This window comes from Bison bison, unplaced genomic scaffold (assembly GCF_000754665.1).
Source record: "Bison bison bison isolate TAMUID 2011002044 unplaced genomic scaffold, Bison_UMD1.0 scf7180017864304, whole genome shotgun sequence".
In the NCBI taxonomy this organism is placed as follows: domain Eukaryota; kingdom Metazoa; phylum Chordata; class Mammalia; order Artiodactyla; family Bovidae; genus Bison; species Bison bison.
Window position 1 is genome coordinate 8,327,396 of NW_011494876.1, and position 11,515 is coordinate 8,338,910.

Genomic DNA, 11,515 nt, shown 5'->3' on the forward strand with positions numbered 1-11,515 from the left:
ACTGAACTGAACTGAAATGTACTGTTCTGCCCAGATACCTCATCAGCTCTTCCAAATCAGCAGGTGAAACAAAGACTTCTTCGCCAATAGCTGTGAGTAGAGTGTCTCTGCCATGTCAGTCTGCTAGGCACATGGCAGGTGTTTTTCTGCCCTGGTCTGGGTTCTCACAAGAAATTTTTATCCAAGTGTTGAAACTTTGCAATCTGAGTGTGATTTTAAAGTCTTGCCTTTGACAGGAGGCTAGCATTCAAGAGAAGTTAACTTTCTCTTTCAGCTTCTCCCAGAATTTCTCAAATGCTTACCCATCACAGAATATAAAGTTTAGAACTCCTGTGACTTGTTAGAAAGGAGGGTGAGAGAATACTAGCACACATATGATGAAGCCCCTCAGCCACTGACTTCCTAGACACCTCCACAGGGACGGCTTCAAGCAAAGGCACCTCATCATGACATTTTTTTAAAAAACTGTTCCCTTTTTAAAGTGCCCTTTGGATTCCATTCTTGAGTTCCCTGTATAAAGGAAAGAGAACAGTAAAGCCAGCAGAGAATCCCCAGAGTTCCTCTACTCGCAACACCTGCAGAGTGACAAAGCAAAGTGGTATTGACAGGCAAAGTGGGGTCTTGAGCCCGTAACCTGACTCTTGCTAGCCTAGCCAAAACTTCTAAACTCCATGGCAAACTCTATCAGTTTCAAGAAAACTAGCTTTTTTGTCTGGAGGAAAAAATCTTCTACCTCTTAATCAGCTAATGTCTTACTTCCGTTAATGATCTGCAAATTGCCTTGAACTCCATTCCAGCAAGTATTCCAAGGAGTGCTAAGTGCTCATCAGACCCTAATTTGTCCCCATTTCCCTCCAGTGTTCAGTAGAGCCTCTCCCATGTGAAAAATGGGCAGTGAAACCAAATCACAAAACATTTGTGCTATAAGAGACCTGAAAAGTCATCTGGTTCAGCCTCTTAGCTTCATAGGGAGACAGTAAGGACAGAGAGGAAGTACCAGAGCCCAGGCAGAGGCTGGGTCCCCGTCTCAAGCCTGAGGGTCCCCTACAGTTCTCATCACTGTAGCTCCTGCTGCTGTCTTTTCCCGTGTCTCATTCTATCTCCCTGTATGGTCATTGATTTGATGGTACCTTTAAAATAAGGTAGTGGTTTCTCTTCACTGTTATCACAAGATATATTCGCTATAAAAAATTGGGAAAATACAGCTCTTCTTCTGTTTTTCCACTTATATAACTTGCCTGTGCTTATTTGTACTGAACCTGGAAAGTACAGAATGGTACAAAGGACCAGGGGAAAAAAAAAACAACAGAACCCATAATCCTGCCACCTGGAGGTCCCCATTGTTAACATTCTGGCATACTTCCTCCCAACCACTTTTCCTAAACATTTCATGTAATTATTATATTGCATGTATACTTTTACACAGTGCTTTATTTCACTTAGATATGTTTTCTATTGGGTTCAAACAACCCTGCATATGTGTATTATATTTCTCTTCCTTCAGCAGGAACTCATTTATCTGTCAGAAGGGTAATCAGAAACTGAAATTCATAGTCACAGTTTTATTTTGTGGTTTTGGAGTCTTTTGGGTCTGTTTTATGGAGGTTGTTTTGAAATTATTTTGCTGCCAAAAAGTTGTATGTACTTTCTTCTGTCTGTTTACTTGGATCCAGGAAAACCTCCCACTGAAGTGCTGTCTGGCCATATCCTGCCCAACACAAGCCAACATCAATACATGTGGATATTTGCATTTGAAATAAGATGCACATTGAAAGTGCCCATTTTATAAGGGAAAATTACACTGATATAAAAATAAATTTCTATTATATTAAATAAGGCTGTAACTGAATAGTCATGGAGAGTCAACTTTATATGTCCAAAGTAAGAACAAACAGGAGATAAGACTTTCCTTCCCACCCCATATTCGTGGGGTCTAGGCCCAGGCAGTTTCCATTTCAGAAGGATCTCTCTCAGGATTCTTACTCAGCCCTGGCTGAATAGCACTGCATAAAATCACGACCGTTTCTTTTAAAACCAGGCAAGGCTTCACTTGTGCATAAAGGTGAAAGCACATAGTAGGCCCAACATTAGCTCCCAGATGTTCATGCCACTTTGAGCACATGGAAATGTCTGGAGAGCCTTGTGGGGAAGATCCACTGCTGGAATAAACAGCATGTCAGTCAGTGGCTTACCTACAATAGTCATCAGAAGCCCAGTTTTTGTCTGAGTGGAAAGACTAGGCTCTTAAAATCCACAAGTGAAACCAATTAAAGCCATCTCTGAGAATCTGACCTCTGCCGATATTCTATCTGAATATTTAAACTGGTCACACTACAATTAAAATGGAGACAGACAACATGTGTGAAGAAGACCATACGTCAATGACATAAGGGTCTGCAGACACTCAGGCCAGTTCTACTGGATGGAGAACATGGCATTCAGCAGTGTTGTAAATAACGTGAAAGTCTGGACTCTACAAATGCTCTTTTTCCAAAGGCTGGTCAGTAAAAAATGGCCTTTTGATGGAAAGGCAGCATGACACTCCCTCCCAGCCCTCCATCCTCCTGCCCTCTGTGGACAGGATCAGAGATCACTCAGAATCAGTGATGAGACAGTGCACCTCCTGGGTGAGCTAGTCATGAGCTAGCAAGCCGGTTCAAGGGTTTATGCCACCATTCAAAGTTGAGATACAATAAAGGCCCGATGAAAGTGACAGTGGAACTGTTAGTCCCTCAGTCCTGTCTGACTCTCTGCGACCCCATGGACTGTGGCCCACCAGGCTCCTCTGTCGATGGAATTCTCCAGGCAAGAATACTGGAGTGAGTTGCCACTTCCTTCTCCAGGGGAACTTCCCGACCCAGGCATGGAACCCGGGTCTCCTGTATTACAGGCAGATCTTTCTTGAATCACGGCCTTAGGGAAGCCCCAGTGGGCTTCAATAATCCTGGCACTTGAAGACCCGTCTGCCAGGTGAAGGTGTGGTAGTGCTGCCAGCACTGCCCCGGGGCCACACTTCTCTAGGACCCTGCGACACTAGCAGTGCGAGATGTGTTTCCAGCTCACCCCTCTTTCCATTATGGCCACCAAGTTACAAACATTTAACCAAAGAGATCTAGAAATACATACTTAAGGGAAAAAAGTTAATGCCAAAAAAGGCTGCATCTCTAGTTACTGCTGAGTGCTGATCTGTACTGCTGACTATGTGGCCGAGTTTAAGAGAGTCTGAGAGTCCCCGCTCTCAGTGAACAATTCTATTATCCATCTAGGCATTTCTAACCTGTGAAAAGGAGATAACACACAGCATCCCATGATTGCAGTTAAGGACGCAGTCTGGCACAAAGGTAGCCGGCTGTACGGTGACTATTATAAATGACATTTATTCCCCAAGTTTATTTTTAGAGTCACACATCATCTGTCTGAAGTATGAGCTTATCTCCTTTGCTAGGGAAATCTAATAACTTCTTGTTCCTGACGTTGCCATTTCCAACCCATTTCTAAGATACCCCAAACAATAAATGTGTGTCATTGGTGTTTTAGAATAATTACCTGCAAGCTGTTGTTCAGCAAATCAAAGTCACTGTATCTCCTAACAATCTGTAAGAAAGAAAACAGTGGTGTTTTGATTCAGCACAACCCATCAATTTTCATTTCCTTATTTAATACTTATTGGCATTCTAGAGTCAAGGCACTTGCATCAAGGGAGTCAAGGCACTTGCATTAAGGGTTGCAGGGCTTATACCTGGAGCCTAACTTGTTTCACTTGGCAGCCCCAGAAAACAGACCGAGCAGTGTCCCAGAGTTGGCTGGGCTGTGGGAAACTGGTTAATGACAGCCAAACTCGCAAGATGCCAACAGGTAAGAGAGAAGGATGATGTTTTGAGGGTGAATAGCCCTTTAATTTTTTTTTTCAATTACCTAGGCACCTAGTTAACTAGAAAGATGAGTTAATAATTTACCAAAAAAAAAAAAAAAAAGTTTAACTGAACATGAAAACAAAGTAAATGGATGTAGACAGTTGTGAACCTATTCCATTTTTGCCCTGAATAAAACTGCCCTCTTTGAGACCACACCAGTTTAGAGACTGGATGCCCCTGCTGGCACCACCCTTCACTAGTTCCCCTCCTGGCTAACGGTCCATACCCACTGTCCACACATTTTCTCTTAGTTATCTTGATGCCACTGATTATGCCACCGCAAATTACACTAGCTCTTCAGTCAGAGGGGAAGGAAGCTATTTGGCTTTCAAATAGCTTTTCTAATGTTTACTGATGATTTTCAAATATTAGTGTGCAGAAGAATTACTTGGAGATCATCGAGGACCCTACCCACCCAAAGGGAAACAAATTCAGGAGGTTAAGTATCTACATTTTTATTAAGTATTCCCCAGGCCTCTAAAGTACTGGATTTACAAGACTACATATAAGGTTGATTTTTCTCGTAGGACACTGTCCTTGGGCCTGCTTGGCATACATATATATCAAAAAGTTAAACATGGGGTCATACCTAATAAGTGCAAGGGAGCAAAAGGTGGCACAGAGAATACTTGAATTCTAACCCTGTTCCATCATAGACTTCAGTGTGATCTTGGACTAGTTACTTGCCTTTTGAATGCAAAATGGGGCTAATGTGATGGCACAGAACTGGCTTTAACGGGCTAAGTGAATTAATGTGCTTGAGCCAGTGCCTAACAATAAATGCTCAGTTCACTTCAGTCGCTCAGTTGTGTCTGACTCTTTGTGACCCCATGGACTGCAACACACCAGGTTTCCCTGTCCATCACCAACTCCAGGAGCTTGTTCAAACTCATGTCCATCAAGTCTGTGATGTTATAATTATTCCAACTAAAAGTAGTTAGAATTTTCAGGCCAATACAAGACTAAGTACCGGCCTTTGAGGTCAAAGACTTCTTAAGGTGAGAGGTAAGGTTCAAGCCAGGCTGTGAAGGACAAGGTAAGATTTTTGGAAAACGGAATACAAAGGTCATTATAATTACTACAACAGGAAAGAAATGGCTCCTGTATAGAATTCAGCCACTCTCTGCAAGTCAACTGGGTTAGAAAGGACCTCTAGATCTATATAGCAAGTTCTCTTTCTCTGAGGCAATCCATCAGGAAAGCAGGCCTTGGAGCTGTGAACAGACATCACCTGTGGTCAGTGAGGGACCTAGCACTAGAAACTGCCTATGACTAGATTTAAGAGTCCATGAAATGCAGCTTCCGAACTGCACAATGACTAGGGCACTATCTCATCTTTCAAACTGGTGGACTGACTACTAACCTGCCCTACCCACACCATGGCTTCAGGGGAGGAGGCCTGAATTATTCAACACGAGGAACAAAACAAGTCAGTTGCCTACTCTGCTTACTCTGTGTCCAACTGGGGAACACATTCCTACTCTCTGTGGTAACATCTTACATGAATTAAACCAAACAACTGAGAACAGAAAAGCCTTTTCTAAGAGATGTCTTAGATCTAAAGTTTATAAAAGAAATATGATGTATATTTTTGTATGTTTTAGTTTTTGCAGATTTTTAGATGATTCCAGGCCAGAATTTTGTTTAAATATTTTTCCTATGACCAAAAAAAAAAAAAAAAAACTTACCTGCCAGCTATTTTCTACGGAAATTCCTCTTTGTACCCGAATGATATATTCCTAAAAAAGAAGGACAAAAATGTCTCTATTATAAAACCCAAATTAGGGGATCAAAAATATGATATGAAAGCATCAGAGTAAACTTTAGAAAAGATTACTAGAGACAGAGAGGGGCATAAAGATAAAAGGGTAATGTCATAGCAGGACACAGCAGTCTTGTGGCATGTGGGATCCCAGTTCCCCAGCCAGGGATGAACCCGTGCCCCCTGCATTAAAAGCATGGAGTCTTAACCACTGGACCACCAGGGAAGTCCCCAAGACACAGCAATCTTGAATGTGTATGCACATTCAAACACCAGAGCTGTAAAACACGTGAAACAAAAACTGACAAGGACTGCAAGAAGAAACAGACGAATACACCATTAGAGTCGGAGATTTCAACACCCCTTGCGCAGCAACTGATAGAACAACAGAAACCCATAAGGGTAGAGAAGAATTCAACAAAACCACTGCTGATGAAAAATTAATCAACAGTTGACCTAAGCTAACAATGAACATTTTTATTGAAGACCTGGGGACTATAACCCAGGAGACATTCTTTCAGAAAGCTCTTGAGGACTGTTGGGCCTGTTAGAGGTCAAGGCACAGTTCCACAAGTTTTACGGACAAACAGTTATTCACCAAATGACATATCAACTGTTTACACAACCCAGATCTGCAGGTAAGAAACAAGTCACACAAAGCAAGTCGTGATTATGGTGACTTCTTACTAGAAGAAGAAGGAATGTTGTTTCCTAAACAGGTCTAGTTAATGCAGAAGCAGAATACATACTATAGGGGAGTGCTCTGGGAGGCCCAAATGGGCAAAAAAAATTTTACATCTCATTTTTTTCTTGTCCTGTCATAAAATATGAACTTCATGTCATCATCAACCAACAAATATAATCAGCATTTATAGAACACGCCATTCAACAACAGCAGAATACACATTCCTTTCAAGAGGACATACAGAAGGCAAATAACCACAGAAAAAGATATTCAACATTACCAGTCATCAATCAAATGCAAAGTAAGACTACAATGAGATATCACTGTATTTCCATCAGAATAGCTCAAACAAAAAAATAATGATAACACCAAATGTTGGCTAGGGAAACAGCCAAATAGGGAAACTGGATCACATAAATTAATGGTGGGAATTTTAAATGGCACTGAAACTCTATAATATGGTTTGGCAACTTTTTTTTCTTTTTAATTAAAACATGCAGCCATTATTATGACCCAGCAACTACACCCCTGGACATTCATTCCAGAGAAACAAAAACTTATGTCTATACAGTAGCTTTTACATGAATGTTCACAGCTATTTTATTGGTAATACCCCCAAAGTAGAAAAGCCAGATGTCTTTCAACAGGTGTATGTTTAAACTTTGCTACTTCCATACCAGGGAATACTACTCAGCAATGAAAATGAATAAACTATTGATACATGCAACAAACTAGATGAATCTCTGGAGGATCCTGTGTGTGAGTGCTTAGTCGCTCAGTCATGTCAGACTCTTTTCGACCCCATGGACTGTAGCCCACCAGACTCCTCTGTCCATGTGGATTATACAGGCAAGCATACTGGAATAGGTTACCATGCCCTCCTCCAGGGGATCTTCCCAAGCCAGGGATCAAACTCAGGTCTCCCCCATTGCAGGCAAATTCTTTATCATCGGAGCCACCAGGGAAGCCCCTCTGGAGGATTACACAGAGTGAAGAAGACAATCCCCAAAGATTATAAACTACATGTCTCCATTTATACAATATTTATGAAATGACAGAATCACAGATATGGAGAACAGTCTGTTGGTTGTCAACAGTTACAGCTGGGGTAGCAGGGTGTGTGTGGAAGGGAATCAGGTGTGACTACAGAAGGGCAAGGTGATGTGCTATGGTTTGAATGTCTCAGTCCCCACAAGGTTCACATACTGAAATACTAACTCCCAAAAATGATGGTATTAGAAAGTGGGAGGACCTTTGGGAGTTACTTAGGTCATGAGAGCAAAGCCCTCAAGAATGGGATCAGCACCCTTACAAGAGAGGCTCCAGAGGGGTCCCTCACTCCTTCCGCCACATGGGATCATTTGAGAAGGTGCTAGCTCTGAACCAGGAGAGGACCATCAGAAGGCAGCCATGCTCACACCTCAGTCTTGGACTTTCAGCCTCCTGAACTGTGAGAAACAAATCCATTGTGGATAGGCCACTCAGTTTTTGGTATTTTGTTAGAGCAGTCTGAATGGACTAAGACATGAGCATGTCTGGGCCGACGGAAAGGTGCTGTATCTTGACTGGTCAATGTTAATATTTTGGTTGTGATAGCATATCAAGTTTAGCAAGACACTACCAATGACAGAAACTGGATAACAGAGATATGGGATCTCTTCAATGTTTCTTACAACTGTATGTGAATCTGCAATTATCTCAAATTTAAAAATTAACCTTAGCATTCAAAATTAGTTTAGTAGAGTCAGAGGACTAAGATCAATGATTTTTCCTGCTCAAAGTTTGCATATAAGCTTTTCGGTTAGAAAAGGCTATGGTTAAGAAAATAGGTAAAAAGGTAGTAATAGGTATGCAGTTATAGCATTTTCCAAAGAAACCAAATTCAGTGACACCTCCCCCTCCTCCCAAGCTGCCTCATCATTGGAAACTGCCTGATCCTGGGGAGCCAGGAGAAGCGAGAGAGTTAAAAATACCATTCCCAAGACTTGCTAAATCAGAATCTACAAGATAGAAATTAGGAATCAGAAGTTTTCAGAGCTTCCCCAGGTAATCAAATAAGCAGGAAACAAGAGACCTTGCTCAGCCTTCTGCTTACACACACAGGGATGAAGCACAGAAAAAAACAGAAACGTTTTTTTCCTCAAATGCTCAGAATTGTTTTAACATTTTGGGATGGTAATGATTCAGGTATTACTCACAGTAACTACTCAACAAATGCTTAATCAACACAGAATTCAACAAATCCTTTCTACTGAATTAATTCTGAATTAAATAGGTTATGGAGAAAATAAAGCCAAATAAGCATTGTTAACTTGGCAGCTGAATTTTAAAATAGATCTTATTACACTATCATTCATTTCCACTCTGTTTAGTTTGCAAAGGTTGATAAAGTTCACATAAGCAGAAATTTCTGCCTACTCTCGACTATATTAAGAATGATACATTCAACAATATCCACTCAATTACGAGTGAATCAACTACGTGGCTGGCATCCTGCTTAGCTGGTTTCATGTCAGGTTATAATATGACTATTTCAAAACTGGCTTGTGTAGTATGGCAAATCCATTAAGCAATATGCCAATGCAATTATTTCTGAATACATAAAGATAAAATGCTAAAAATACCTGGCTTTCTTGTATTTGGAGATCAGTCTGTTAGCTCTGACATTTTCTTTTTTCTCAGGGTTCTCTTACTGGCAGATTGTCTGGGCTTTTATAGTCTTACAGTAAAGCTAAAATCAGCACATATAATTGAGTACTTCCAAACAACTACACACAAACAAGTTTTGATGTTCAAATTGGGGGGAATTGTTATTTCTCAAAAATCACTTCAAGCATCCATTGCTTCACTATGATCTGTCAGAGGAATAATACTAACTTTCAAAATTCTGGTTCAAGGGCTTCCCTGGTGGCTCAGTGGTAAAAAATTCGCCTGCCAATGCAGGAGACACAGGTTCTATCCCTGATCGGGGAAGGTTCCACATGCTACAGAACAACTAAGCCCACGCACCACAAGTGTTCAGCCTGCGTGCTGGAGCCCAGGAGCCGCAACTGCTGAGCCCACGTGCCTCGACTACTGGTTCCCGCCCCAGAGCCCATGCTCTGCCACAAGAGCAATGCTCTGCAATGACAAGCCCGTGCATCGCGACCACAGAGCAGCCCACTCTCCACAACTAGAGCAAAGCCCTGCAGCAGCGAAGACCCAGCACAGTCAAAAGTAAATAAATAAAGTGCAGTTCAACGCTGAGCACTTGGTAGATGCAAAACACACACTGCTGTCCTGCTTGATATACTTTGAGTTTAAACTTTAGACCTGTGTTGTACAAAGATGTTGCTGCAAATGATAAACATCAATTAAACAGTTATCACGTCCCAATTCCTGCACTTTTGTTCATGCTAGGGGTATAACTCCCACAGTTTGACTCCAATCTTCCCTCTGTAGATATACAGTTTAGGGGGGTTTTGTTTTGTAATTTGGCTATAAAATGGCATGCAATAATGTTGAGGGAAGCATTTAGCAAAAGGAAAGTCAATAACTACAAGATGGGGCTGGGATCCTGAGGTCAGAGGGGTCTCCCTGGTAGCTCAGTTGGTAAAAAAAATCCACCTGTAACGCAGGAGACCCCAGTTCGATTTCTGGATCAGGAAGATCCCCTAGAGAAGAGATAGGCTACCCACTCCAGTATTCTTGGGCTTCCCTGGTGGCTCAGCTGGTAAAGAATCTGCCTGCAATGCAGGAGACCTGGGTTCGATCCCTGGATTGGGAAGACCCCCTGGAGAGGGGAATGGCTACTCACACCAGGACTCTGGCCTGGAGAAATCCATGGACCATATAGTCCATGGGGTCACAAATAGTCAGACTGGGATGTCCCCAAAGGACATCCTAACTAATGTTTCTGCCAAGACACTCTTTATGTTGACATCAGTGTTTTTTCCCAAAGAAGGTGGATCTGCCCCAGAGATCTGGCAATGCCTGGAGACATGTCTGGTTGTCACAGGATGAAGAAATGCTATGGGAACCTGAAAGCTAGAGGCCAGAGATGCTGCTAAACATGTACAAGGCACACGGGACAGCCTCACAACAAAAGACACCCTGGCCCTACACGTCGACAGTGCTGACAGAGAACCCCAGGTCCAGAGTCATCGAGTGAAACAGGTCAGTCCAGTCCATGAAGGCTGGGGACGCAGCGGGTGGAAGAGTCATCACCTGTCATCACCTGTCCTCTCCCGCAGCCTGCTCCACACCAACACCGTGGGTGATACGTGCACACCCACCAGAGGGCTCACTTAATCACTGGTGGCCTCAGAAACCTAACCGTGCTTCCCCTGTAAAGACACATGAAGACACCTTAAGGCCCCAGTGTTGCCCTCAGGTCCCATCTGCCGTGTGGTTACAGATATAGAAAGACAGTGGAATATTGTAGGGTGATTTTGCTCAGAAATATGTTCATTCCACTGGAAAGGAGCAAGTTCACCCCTAAATATTAAAAAAAAAAATTTTTTTTTCAGAGTGCCTGAATGTCACCACCAAGCCTTACTAAAAGGAAATACCTTCACCTCAAATCCCTGATTTGTAGAGCAAACAGAACACAGCTGTTCTATTGCTGCTACCAGGCTGAAGCTCTGATGAAAACCGAGAGAAGAGAGCCCTGGAGACCAGCAGAAACCCAACATTTGAAGGCAGGCTTCCACCTCCAGAGCCACAGTTAGCAGCCCAGAATCTCTCAGTGTATCACCTCCATCTCTGCCACCCTCTCTGATGTGGAACAGAACCTGCAGGCTCTATAAGAGATGACAGAGCACTGGCACAGAAGGGAGAGCTAAGGGCCCCACAGGGCGGCTCTGCATCACAGATCTATGCCGGCTGCCCGGGCTGCCATCTGCGGCCACTTCCCCAAAGGACCTCCTTCCTGCTCCTCTTCAGGACACCACATCCCTTTACTTGGCCGGGGGTGGGGCGGCTGCCCTGCAGAGAGCCCTAGCATGTGGGCATCGCAGCAAGTCAGTGTGGTGGGGGCTGAAGTTTTTCAATCTGGAAAGGCACTGGGACCACATGACTTCTGACTTAAGCCAGGGGACAGAAGATGGAATTGCCACAGATAAGCACTGATCTTGTGGCAAGAGCTCTGATAAAACAGGATGGGCAAAATTAAGT

The 11,515-nt window shown here is 42.9% G+C and overlaps 1 protein-coding gene across 8 annotated transcripts in view; it reads right to left on the reverse strand.

Annotated features, from left to right (window-relative positions):
* Positions 1–7,137, reverse strand: part of PXK (PX domain containing serine/threonine kinase) — a 55,859-nt gene extending 48,722 nt beyond the window's left edge. For 5 of the 8 annotated variants that reach the window (XM_010851589.1, XM_010851592.1, XM_010851591.1 and 2 more), the window contains exons 1-2: positions 5,603–7,134; positions 3,547–3,594 (exon numbers count right to left, since the gene is read on the reverse strand). The gene's annotated coding sequence lies outside the window, so the exon portion shown is untranslated. Of the gene's footprint in view, positions 1–3,546; positions 3,595–5,602 lie in introns of all 8 variants that reach the window. The other 3 variants (XM_010851588.1, XM_010851587.1, XM_010851594.1) reach the window with 3 other exon arrangements.
* Positions 7,138–11,515: the final 4,378 nt, after the last annotated feature.